This window comes from Lepidothrix coronata, unplaced genomic scaffold (genome assembly GCF_001604755.1).
Source record: "Lepidothrix coronata isolate B3197 unplaced genomic scaffold, Lepidothrix_coronata-1.0 Scaffold32, whole genome shotgun sequence".
NCBI classification, from domain to species: domain Eukaryota; kingdom Metazoa; phylum Chordata; class Aves; order Passeriformes; family Pipridae; genus Lepidothrix; species Lepidothrix coronata.
In genome coordinates this window covers 4,868,670-4,881,141 of record NW_016690212.1, presented here as the reverse complement: position 1 = coordinate 4,881,141, position 12,472 = coordinate 4,868,670, and positions in this window count along the sequence as shown.

The window sequence follows — 12,472 nt, the reverse complement described above, 5'->3', positions numbered from 1 at the left end:
GGGAGCTTTGACTAGATGATTTTTAGTGGTTTCTTCCAACTGAAACCATTCTTTGATCCTGTGAAAAATTATGATCTCTCTAAGTTCCATAGATTCATTCTTTCCCAACAGCTTTTCTCTGGGTGAGAAATTATGACAGTAATGAGATTCATCAAGTTGTAAAAAATATCTCCTTCTTTTCCACAATGCCATGGGCAAATGGACTCCCTCACCAAATCCTGAGTGTCACAACTCATTTGAGGCTGGGACAAAAACTTACATACTTTTCAATATCTTTCTCCTAGTTTTGGGCACTGCCAGAGAGTATGGATATACATGTACAGTATAAATTTAAAATTCCCCACACCACACCGGTGACACTCTTCTTCACATGCTCACAGTAGACTAATTACTCAGTAGCTTTCTTTTTAGCCTCATTTTTCAAATGCCTATTACCAAGTGAGAAGGGTTTAATGGCTTGGCACAAGATTCAAGGGGTGCTGGAGATGTCCCTGCTGAACTGCGATTGAATGTCAACAAGCCATTAGCCGAGATTGCTTATTCCATGCTGAACACTTTACTTCCACTTAACCTGTTCCATTACAAATAAACGCCGGCTTCTGACGACAGGCGGACAGTCCTCGCTCAAGACCCGCTCTGACCTGCAGCTCGGCAGCTCCCGGGATGGATCTTCGGGCAATGCCTGGCTCAGCCCCAGCCCACCTGGCTGGGAAGGCGGCCGTGGGCTGACACGTGTCCGGGGCCAGCCGGCAGCGCCGCCCGGATGGCTCAGACACGGCAGCGTCCTTTCACACTCAAAAGACCCTGGCGTGCCTCCGTCCAAAGGGCTCTGCATATTTGGCAGTCGGCCTGCTTGTGATTTTCCAGTGGCACGTGTTCAGCAACGTCTGCCGTCAGCTTTGGCAGATGCAAGGAAAACGTTTTGTAAACCTGGAAAATTCCCAGTACTCACACTCTGTCTGACTGGTTAACAGCATCCTCCTCCAATGGCAGGTCTGGACTGAGAGGCATCAAAGAGCTTAGAGCCTTAGAAAGGAAGGAATAAGGGCAGGGAGAGAAGAAAAAAAAAACAACAAAGAGCAATTTTTTCACTCTTCAAGAATTTCATTATATTATCTCTTATTCCAAGTATTCAAAATTTAACAGTTGGTCCTCAAAACTGTGCTGTTTTTAAGCCATTAAAAGCAGTTAAATTAAAAATCAGTCTCTTGATGTAGCTGATTCCTTTTATTTGTCCTCTGATCTTTTGCCTTTTGGAGGTGACATTTGCCAGCTTTTCTCTGCAGTCTCAATGACTAGAAGCATACTCTTCATTGTCATGAAAGCTGAGATCCTCACATAATCATATGACTCCAGAAGCTGGAGATAGAAGTACATCGTGTTCCATGGGACCTGCCATCAGAATGCTGGCAACATTTCCCTGGAGAGCTCATCCTGCCATGCTTAATGTCCCAAAGATAATGTACAAAGTCTCAGATGAGCTGAAGGAGCAATCTAAAGGGCACATTTAGCCCTTTGCAATTAACCAGCACTAGCCTACAGATCATGCACCTCTCAAATAGGACCTGTCCATCAAGGTAATGCTGACATTCATGTTGACCTCAGGACGGGTTGAATTTCCCTCAAGGTGCATTCAGAAAAGCCACCAGCTCTAGTGGTGACTGTAAAAGTGAATGGTAGCAAAATCTCAGACCTAGAAAAGGATTTGGGGTTCAGCTTTTCCTTTTTTTTTTTTTTTTCTTATAGATGGCTTATTCCCCCCCAGTCTCTCTGGTATTGTCCAAAAATTGTGTCTAATTTAGAAAGCATCTTTTGGATTAAGGTAATAGTATGATATATACAGAGAAGGAAAAAAGTATGAAATATTTTGATTAATATGTGACATATATGAATAAAATATGCATGTATAGAGATAAGATTTCATTTTTACATATTTTCAGTTAAAATGCTCTGATTTTTTCACTTTGAAAGCATGTTTTATTGTAAAATTTGCCTTATTTAATGATGAGAATAAATTCAAACCTGATCAGACACAAAATACGTCATTATGGGTACGACAGAGTCTTTCAACTGCATGTGATTAAAGTGTGGTTTATTTCAACTGCCACATTAAGAAAATCAGTCCTTGGCCTGGGACTTGTCTCAGACACTCTGACAATGCAGAAAATTGTCCAGGAACCTGTGGGGAGCCAGGGCTGGAGGCAGCAGAACCCCCGAAGTGCCCCCTGATGCTGCAAAGTCATTAATGACTTTGTCACTGCAAGAGCTGCTTTGGGAAGAGGAGGTCACATTGCACCCAGCTGCTGCCTCCTGCTCCAGCTGGTGCAAGAGCACTTCAGTGTGAGCCAGAGATTGTGCAAAAGCTTGTGAGGGAGCAGGGAGTGCCTGTGAATTTTGTAATCAGCTGGCAGTGCATTTTCTGTATTTCTGTATGAGAGTGGAAAACCCAAATGCACTTGCTGATAGCCCTCTCACGGACATTAGAGGCACTGCACCCAAGCAGAATCTGCTCCTTTTAGGATGCAGGTTAACTCTTTTGTCTTATTATAAGAATTATTACTGAGGAAAGGAAAGGAAATAAGAGGGATCGATGTCTTATTATTTTTTTTCTCCATAATTTACATAGCCAGATAGAAAGTTTCATTATCTTCTGGACTCTGGAGCAAGTTTGGACTGAAGGTTGTGCTGAGGTGTCATGGTTTAACCTCAGGCAGCAATTAAACCCCATGTGGCCGCTCGCTCACCACCCCCTCTGTACTCCCACTGGGATGTGGAAGAGAATCTGAAAAACATAAAACCTATGAATTAAGAATAGTTTAATAATTGAAATAGAGTAAAATATAATAAAAACAATAATAATAAAAATAATTGTAGTGGAAAAGAGAGGGAGATTGAAAGGAATAAAATTCAAGAGAAAAAACAATGATGCCCAATACAATTGCTCACCACCCACTGACTGATATCCAGCCAGTCCCTGAACAGTGATTGGCCCTTCCTGGACAACTCTCCCTGCTTTATATACTGGGCATGAAGTTCTATGGTATGGAATATCCCTTTAGCCAGTTCTGGTCAACTGTCCTGGTCACGTTCCCTCTTGACTTCTTGGCTCCCTGGCAGAGCATGAGACACCAAAAAGTCCGTGACTTAGGGGTCATCACTGCTGAGCAACAACTAAAACATTAGTGTGTTATCAACATTATTCTCATACTAAATCCAAAACACAGCATCGTAGCAGCTACTAAGAAAAAAAAATTAACTCTATTGCAGCCAAAACCAGGACACAAGGAATGGATTTCTTGTCCTGATTTAGGTTGACAGCTCTGGGAGGAAGAGGCATAAGCTGCAAGAATAGTTCTTGGCTACTCCAAAATCTAGAAAGCTCTGTCTTGGCAGCATGTTTCTAGGAAAGGCATTTGGCACAAGTACTGGGCAGGCATTTTGTGGCACGTTTTGCCCCGATGATGTTTTCCCAGTGTCTTTCCAACGGCAGGGGATGGGGTAGAGTGCCCCAGCACAGGATGGGGTGACACACCTGGTTGTGGTTAGCACAAAAATAAAATGCTGAGTTATGGAACATGCTCAGACAGGAAATCACTTATTTCCTTGTGCAGCTGCTATGACAGCAATGTTGATGTTGGATCTTCCCTAGTTGAAAGGAAAAATAGGACTTGTTCAGTACAAACGAGTTGTTGCCTCAGTCTGGAAGTTGGTTTTCTCCAGCCCCTGTGAACAGAGTATCAGCCAGACAAGCTGCCAGAGATGGACAGTTATACATTTATCTTCCTTCATCTACAAGATGCACAGCCCTGAGTAAGGAAAAAATAGTGATTTAATTCTGCTTGGTTGTACCCAGTAAGAAACAAGGAAGGATTTTCCAATAGCACTAGAGGTAGTTTCATTTCTATTGCCCTTGAGACAGAGGTTTATATAGTCCTGTCACTTGAGGGCAGCTGCTTGCACTCTTAACTCCTATGTTGTCTTTGGGGAAGTGGCTAATAGTCTTTAGTGACCAAGAAATCTCCTCTGGTCATTTCACGTGGGAAAACTTAGGATTTCCTGACACTGGAGTTGTAATTTTCACTGCAGTCATGATTCCTCTGAGAAAGAAGCTACATGCTCTGCTCAGTCCACTGACAAAAAGGGCAAACCTCATCTTGGCAGATATGTTTTGTTTGTTTCTTTTTGTTTCCCTCGCAATTTGCTCTCCCTGTGTCACCAAGAAAAGACAAAAAGAGCTATTGTTATATCAACCCTGTCCCCAGCACCGCAGGCGTTTTTTAACTTCAGAACAAAGTGGGAGCAGGGAGTATTTGAGAAGTTGTGTGGCAGCAATTGCCTGTAGAGGAAAATCGATGCTCCCCATCAAACCAGCTCAATATCCTCATGTGCATACCCAGTATTCTGCTTCTGGATGCTACATTTTGCTCTAGCAACATTTCCAGTTGTCATTATCAAACTGAGGTCTGTTTTACCACCAAATGCTTCAACTTGGTTTACATATTAACAGCCTCAAATCAATTCACCTTCTTTAAAATGTGTGGAAAAGGCAACCTGCATCAAAAAGTTAGGAAATTCCTGTGAAATGGCATATGAGAAACTGAGAAATGAGGTACAGACGGCACTAATGTGACTTGATGGGGACCTATGTTTGATTTATAGCGATTTACATGAGACCAGAGTCAGGCACAGCCACCCTGGCGGGTTTCAGGCCCAGAAGGACAAAGCCTCGGGGCTGAGATGGTGCCAGCTGTAGCTGCCACGTGCCTTGGACTCACACTCTCTGGGTTTGTTTGGTAGCTGCTTTGCAGTTCCCTGCCTTGCTCATGGAAGCAAAGGATGAAGGAGAGCAGCATCCAAACTCCTTCATATTTTCCTATTTTTGTTTAAAAAGTAGGCTTTTCCTTGAAAAAAAATCCTATTTTTTCCTGTTTGTCTACATGGTATCTCCTTCTCCTTTGTTTGAATCCCACCCAGCCATACCTACCCTTCTATGTTAAGCCCATACATGCCACAGTGTCCTCCTTGGATTTATGGGCAGTGACCAACCTGTGCTGGCTTACTTTCTGGGAATACTTGTCCTGGTAGCTCCTGTCAGCACTGGGAACTTTATGAATTCCCTCTGGGTGACTGAGCCCAACACAAGCGTGCATCTTGCCACTCAGGATAGCCATGGAAAATTTATCTGTATCCCCTTACAGCTACGGGAGGTCAGAGCAACCTGGGTTGATGGACATGCTCTGCAGGGAACCCCATGGTGAGGATGGTGATGGCAGTGTGCTTGCCAAACACAGAGGAAGGGAGACACCATCCCCTACCCTCCCTCCCACAAGTGCCCCAGCACAGGAGTGAGGAAGCAGCCAAGAAACTTGCTTGGACAATAATGGAGTGTGAGGGAAGTGCTCACAGAATGAGATGGCCCTTCACATAACTGAGACTGGTGCTGAAAATGCTGATATTTATTGATATTGGCTTCTCCCACAGTTCACAATTCCATCACATCGTGCCAAGTTTGATCAGCAACCTCACTCCAACACACTGCTCAACCCAGCTGTGAAGGCATTGGGTTGTCACCCTCATGTCAAAATACTGGTATGTGCTGTTGTGCACGTGGGATACTCCAGCAGGTCCCAACCTCCAGGAATCAATGCCAGCCTGAGAGCGAGCCCACTGCTGAGCATGATGGCTTTGCATCTTTGAAGAGATGCAGAACAGACATATTTGTCTGTCTGTCCACAATGGTGGGGAATCCTCATATTTTTTGTCCTTTGAGGAGGACAGTCTTTCACTTCAGGAGATGTCAGCTCTGTCCCTTGGCAAGATGCAGTTCTAGATACTAACTAGAGGGTCCCTACGTGCATTTCTACCTGATTTATTTTATGATTAGTAGAAGTTACAAAGCGTTTCCCTCTAGAAGACCTCATAGACCTTTTGAGATCAAATGCCCTAGAAAACAAGCGGGCAGGGAAAGGGCACAGACCCTACCCTGTCAGCATAATCCTCAAGAGACAAAGCTAGGTGTGATACATCAAGCCACAGGGCTGCAGCTGAGCACCCTCTGCAAGCCCAGCACTGGTCTCCAGTCTCTGAAATCTAAAGCAGCTCAGCCCCAAAGCAGCTAGGCTAGGGCTGGATTCAAGGCAGCATTTTTATACTAGTTTGATTGTCCAAATAAATATTCTAAATAAATAGTCAAAATAAAGATGGTCCTCAAAAGAAACCAGTTCCATCTGACAACAGAGGAGTTCAGAAAGCTGGACAGGGATAATTATCTAATGGATTCCCACAGTTCAGTTGCTGAAATAAACTTTCTTATCATGTTTTCATAGAAATGAAAACCGAGTAAAACAAAATACAGTTTCATAACTATCAGTATTTGAACTGGGGCTATAGCATGGCCTGGATGTAAACTGCTCTGGACACCACAGGAGCCAGATGATGCTTACAGAGCTGTGGTCAGGCTCATCTCCCAGGGTGAGGGGAGAACATGCCCCAAACTGGGGTGCCTATTGTCCAGGTTTCAGCCCTCTCACTGGCTGCCTTGGGAGGTTTGTGGCTCCTAGAGGATGAGGATAAACCTTCAGCATGCCCAGCAAGTCCAGCTCAATCCTGCCCCTGTGACTCCCATGGACAGTGGCAGCAACAGCAGGGAGACAAGAGATTCCTCATTGCCAACAAAATCCCAGGTGATTAGGGAAGCTGCATTACCCCAGGTCTTGGTGGGAGAACACATCCCTCTTTGCCTGCCGTGGGGGACATCAGATACTTAGCCACACCTCAAGCCCTGGGTGCAGGTATGGGCACTCACCTGGTCTGGCTGTTTGAGCACTGTGGTGCTGGATGTCTCTCTGATACAGCCTCTGGGAGTGGAGCCAGCACAGCTGTACCAGGGACTTTGGAATCCGTCAATGGGCACCCACCAGTGGTATTGCCCAGAAGGAGGAGCACACTGGGCTATGATGTGAGCTCAGAGCATAGATAAACTAATTACCAGGTGAAATGCCTGCTAGAAGAGAGTTAGGAATGACTGATTAATTAAATGTTTATTAAAGACATTCCTGGTTGGTGCTCTTTGGGCTTGGGCTGGATTTGCTCCAAAAGCTCCAGGTACTTATATTCTTTCTAGCAGTGAATTTTAATGATGCTTGAATTAATCTGTTTCAGATGTAAAAATGCCTTCAGACTTCTGTCTCTCTCAATTATATTTATTAGAACTGTTTAATCATAATACTTTTGATTCTTGGCTATTATTAATAACACATAGCTCTGTGAACTTAAAAACCCCACAAAGTCTATTCCTGGCTATTCAGGAAAATGTTAGGCTTAGCAGTAAGGAGAAGAGCAGACATTGATTCCAGATGAAGGAGCCTCACTCCAAGCTGCCAGGCAAAGCAGTTTGGAGATGATCAACCAAGAGAAAGAATGGTTTGTCTTTTTGGGTTTCAAACAAATACACCTCTTGTTCCAGCTGGGGACCAGAGCAAGGGCAGGTTTGCACTGATTATGCACTGTTTTGTAATAAATGTTGTTTTAGCCCTGGGAAGATAAAAGTCAACAGCAGCAGCCCTCAGGAGGACTCACAGCAGGATGAATTATCAAGTAAGGAGGAGGAAAAACAGGCCACTTGGTGTCTTCTGTAACAACCACAAACCAGCACATTAATTTGGTACTTAGGAAGTTGAATGAGAATGGCACAGCTGCACACAACCCACTTGGTTGCAACCCCAGTGGACTATGAAACATGCTGTGCAAATAAAAGTATTATTGTTGCCTTTTTGGCCCTAAGCCACAATAAAAGATATCTATGATGAGCCGTAGTTGGGTGCCTTTTGGTGTCCCAGGGGGCAGGGTCAAGGACAGCATCACTCCACCCAGAAAAGAAGTGCATTAGAACCTTGCCAGTGCAGGCTTTGGAGAGGTACTGCAGGATAAAATCTTCCTTTTTGTTTTGACCTTAAACCCCCCACTTTTTCCAAAATTAGAGTGAATGTAATTTTTTTTTTGTGTTTTCTCTGGTGCAAAAGGCAGGGGCAAAAAAACAAACCAACAAACCTGGGAAAAAAATCCAGTTCACACACCCATTTTTAATTACTTCCTTTGGCTTTCCACACCCACCAGTTATTCCCAATATGTTTCCTGAACAATAATGCCTTCAACAGAGGTCAGGATCTTGACTAGATCTTTATCTTGCTCTAAATATACCTTTACAGTAGTTCCAGCCCAGAATACTTCTTTTTTTCTATTTTTTTTTTTCTGGTAAAAAGCAATGCCAAAACAGCAATAAGCCTTCTAAGGTTAGTTAGTGTTGGTTAGCAAGACCAACATGTGCCTTTAGTTAAATGTTTGTTTTTCTTTTCTTTAGAGGTCTTGCACTGCCTTTGGTGAAGAGGGAGAGAGTCAGAAATGTTGTCAGAAACCTGTTGCTTTGAAAATGTGCTGTTCTGAATACTGAAACCAAACCCACCAAATAGGGGCAGATGAGTAAAAAAAGCATAAATAAGGGCAGCCCAACATTGTCCCAGCCCACCCCATGCCTTGTGCAGGCTCAGGGAACCAGGCAGTGGCTGTGTCCCACCTCCCAGTTGCTGGGAGAAAACAGTCATGGGGCTTCTTGATTTCAGACCAACATTATTTTTGCATCAGTCCTAGATATATTTATTTTGCGTGCAGCTCTTTAGAGGAGGTAACAGGTGCATTCCAGCCTGTCCATATGCAGAGCTCGTATTTTGCATGGCCATGGTCACAGGCACAGGTCAGGGAGTTATTTGAGCCCATTTCAGAGGAGATACCTGAAAAGAAAGTGATGCCATTGCACAAGGTTGGCAGTTTTCTCAGGAGCACAACCATGAACTTCAACTCCCACCCCAGTCCCCACCTGCCTGAAGCTTTCTTGCCTGAGGAGCTTACCAGGCTCCTCCCAGGGTGGGGTGAACTTTCCACTTCCCAGAAATCCAAATTTCAAAGCTGTTGTGAACTGATGATCTCAATGTGTTTTGGATTAGGTCAGTTTAAACATTTTGATTTTAAATAATGCAAAAATACTTTGTATTTATTTAAATTTAAATTTTAGTTTTATTATTTTTTCTGCTTTTTAAATTTTAATTCTATTTTTTAAACTCCATTTGTAAATAAACTTCCTATTTGAAGAGTTGTGCTGACAAATTTAGCATTTCAGCAGTTCAAAAATTTTCTAACCATCTATCAAATGGGCAGATTCACTGAAACGAAGCCTTTCTGCAAACTGTTCTGGTCTTAGCAAACTGGCATTTTTTAAGGAAAAAAGTGCTTCACAGAAGAAATTCCAGTTCTCTTTGCCCAAATTATTGTATAAAGGCTTTCATAACACTCAAAGGTCAGTTTGTTTTCTTGGAGAAAACAAGTTTGTTTGTTTTTTTTCATTCTTCTAACTCAAAAGGAAATAAAAATAGATAAACAGTCTCCTTTTGGTACTAAAATTGCCATTTCATACTTCTATAAGCACTATAGAGAATGTAATAAAGTAACTTAAAACTTCTGTGGCTGAGCTGGTGAATCTGGAGCCGTGGAAACACTAAAGTCCCAAGGTTGAGACATCTGTTTCTCACCGGCTTGCAGATGCCAGCTGTGATTGTCAGGCTGTGAGGGGCTCCAGTGTCCTATGGCTCTGATGGATTTTTGGGTCAGTGGCTGGGCCTCACTCATGGAAGACTTGCCAAAGCTCTCAAACATGCAAAAATCTAAAAATGACCTTGAACTTGGGGGTCTACAAAATCATCCTGGCTGGAAAGCCTGCTGCCCTGCCAAGGTCTGAAAGGTCAGCAGGACTGGGGTGTGAGCCACGTGTCTGGCTGTGAGACACTGGCCTGGCTCGGGGGGACACTGAGCAGAGAGGACAGCGGTGCTGCTGGCACCCAGCTGGCAATTGCTGCAGGGACTGTTGGAGAGTTGTTGATGTGGTGCAGGTTTGCTGGGGAAGGAGGATAAGCTTCTTGTTATAATGCCCTTTGCTGTGGGAGATTATTCATCCCGTCAGAGAGGCTGGGAGTGGCTGGTGCGTGTCCATGTTTCCTCCTGGGGAGAAAAGGGATGGTGCAGAGGACTTGGGCTGGTGGGATGCAAAGCCAGGAGGATGCTGCCACCAAGAAATCGCATCTACAATGTGAAACAAATGTGTAAGGTGGAGAAAGGGGCTAAGGCTGTGCCTAAGGTGCCAGGCAGGAGCGTGTCAAGCTCCTGTGGGCTGTGGCCCACAGCCCTACATTCCAACTCCTCCACTGCTGGGGCCACACCACATACAGGCAGCCCCAGTAACCCCTCTCTTCTGAGCCTTGCCCTGGTGGCAAGAGGCTGTCTCTGTTTAATACCTGTTAAAGTTCTGGCGTAGATGAAGGAATCCACAGTTTTAGCACAGTGTGGGCAGCGTTGGGGGAATCCTGCAGGCTTGATGTACAATTATAGCAGTGGCTTATCTCTCAGTTGATTAATTATTGCATCCTTATTCGTTTATGAATGAAGAGCAGCACTCAGGGTCAGGGTCTCTCTGTAATTTGAGACAAGAGATGCTGTAAGGCACTAATGCCACAGGGCAGGCAGGGGAGGGGCAGGCAAGAGAGAGATGATCAAGCTGCCCCTTTTGAGGGCAGGGGCTGCTAATGGTGCCCAGCTGCCAGATGTAGGTGTTTGTAGCCAGCACTGTGTGAACACCGGGAACAGTGTAGGACATAGAGAATATATGTGCCATGTGCTGTGGACCCTTTGCACTGAAACCACTGAGAACTGTATTTCCTGCTTTAAGCAAGACGCTGTTTGCTTGTGAATGGGGCATAGGAGATGCCATCCAGGCTTACAGTCCAACTGCCTGCTTATGAAACTGATTGGTCAGTTTAATGGAGAGTGTCTGGATTTTTCTGGGGTACGTGCCTGTTCTCCTGTATCTTGGAAGAACACCAGAGGGCATTTCCCACAATGCTGGAGATGCCCTGGACTGATGATGCTCTGGGGAGGTGAGCTGCTCAGAAAATAAGTATCATTTACTGGGTACGAAGGGTCCTCTCAGCCCCTCACTGGAACCTCAGAGTATGTGCTCCTTCCCACTCAGAATGTTCCCAGCAAAAACTTCCCAAGTCACAAACAACTGAAAATAGTAAAATGATCTCATAGATCAGTTGCTAAAAATATAGAGAAGAGTCTACTTACAAACACTGTGGCCGCATGGTGTGTTATTCACCCAGCAGAGAAAGACATCAGAGAACCCTGGATTCTTTCAGTTTCAAAATAATTTTTCCTTTCTGGTATTGCCTGCTGCCCTTTCCTGACCAGTAGCAAGCTCACACTGAGCCCGCCAGAGAGGATCTTATTCAGAAGGAAGTGCCAACGAACAAGGCAGGAGCACAGCACATCCCCCATGGGTCACAGCCTCTGCCACACCTGCCCATTACGCAGGGGTGTCCTGTCCTGTTGGAGTCTGCACCTACAGGAGAGAAAAACCTCATGCCCTGTCCAGAGACAGCACATGTGTCCCAAAGGGAAACAAACCCTACACAGACACAAGGCACGTGCAGTAGTTTTGACCAGAAGCCTGACCCTGCCTGAAGACCTGATGTAGTTTTGGCCTGAGGCTGCTCACTCACCTTTTGGATTTACCTGGATCTGTGGGTGGAGTTGTTCCAGGGGCTGCTGGGCTGCAGGGACAGAGAGGCCCCTCCTGAGAGCAGCGTTTGGGCAGCAACTGCTGATGGAGAGGATTTGCTGCAGGGCCCAGGACAGCCTGGCCATGCTGCTGGCTGCAGCTTGGCATCTCCAGGGGAGCACCATGCTCAAAGTGTGCTCCGCTGGCTCCAGTTAACTTCCTCCCCCCCACCTCCACTTGGACAGGTGTGATAGTAAAGTCAAAGTGTTTTTTACTAAGTTACAGCCAAAATTTTAGAAGCTGAAAGGTCACCAGGGAAAGCTATACAGGAAAGCTTAAGAGGATGCACACAGCAGTATTTGTCCCTTTGGCTTTTCTTAAATGCAGACAGAGGGATCTGGCATCCTCAGAGGAGCTGGATGCCTACAGACTCCCTTGGTCTGTACAACTTTGCTCTTCCCAGTTTGCAGCTATGCTTATCTGGGACTCAGTTCTGAAACATAAGCAAACCTCTCATGTTCAGTTTGGTCTGCTGGGAAGCTCCTTGCACTCCCAGTGGTGATTGCCCATCCCTAACTGAATGGGAGCAATGTGGAAGAGGAAAATGAACTTCACAGACTTTTCTTTGTTCCATGGTGCATGCTGGGAATTTGAAGAGAGTTTGCTCTTCACCCTTAGTTGGTTTGCTGACCTCTGTTATTCCCCACCTTCTTCGCATTAATCTTCTCTGATCCAGACCTGAGTTCTGTCTAATTCAGCAATTTAAATTTCATCCTGCCATCAGCCATATGTTTAGTCTGGAGACACTGACACCATAGTAGTCTCTCTGGCCCCAGATCTGAAAGCTGCTGCCCAGGACCACTGGCC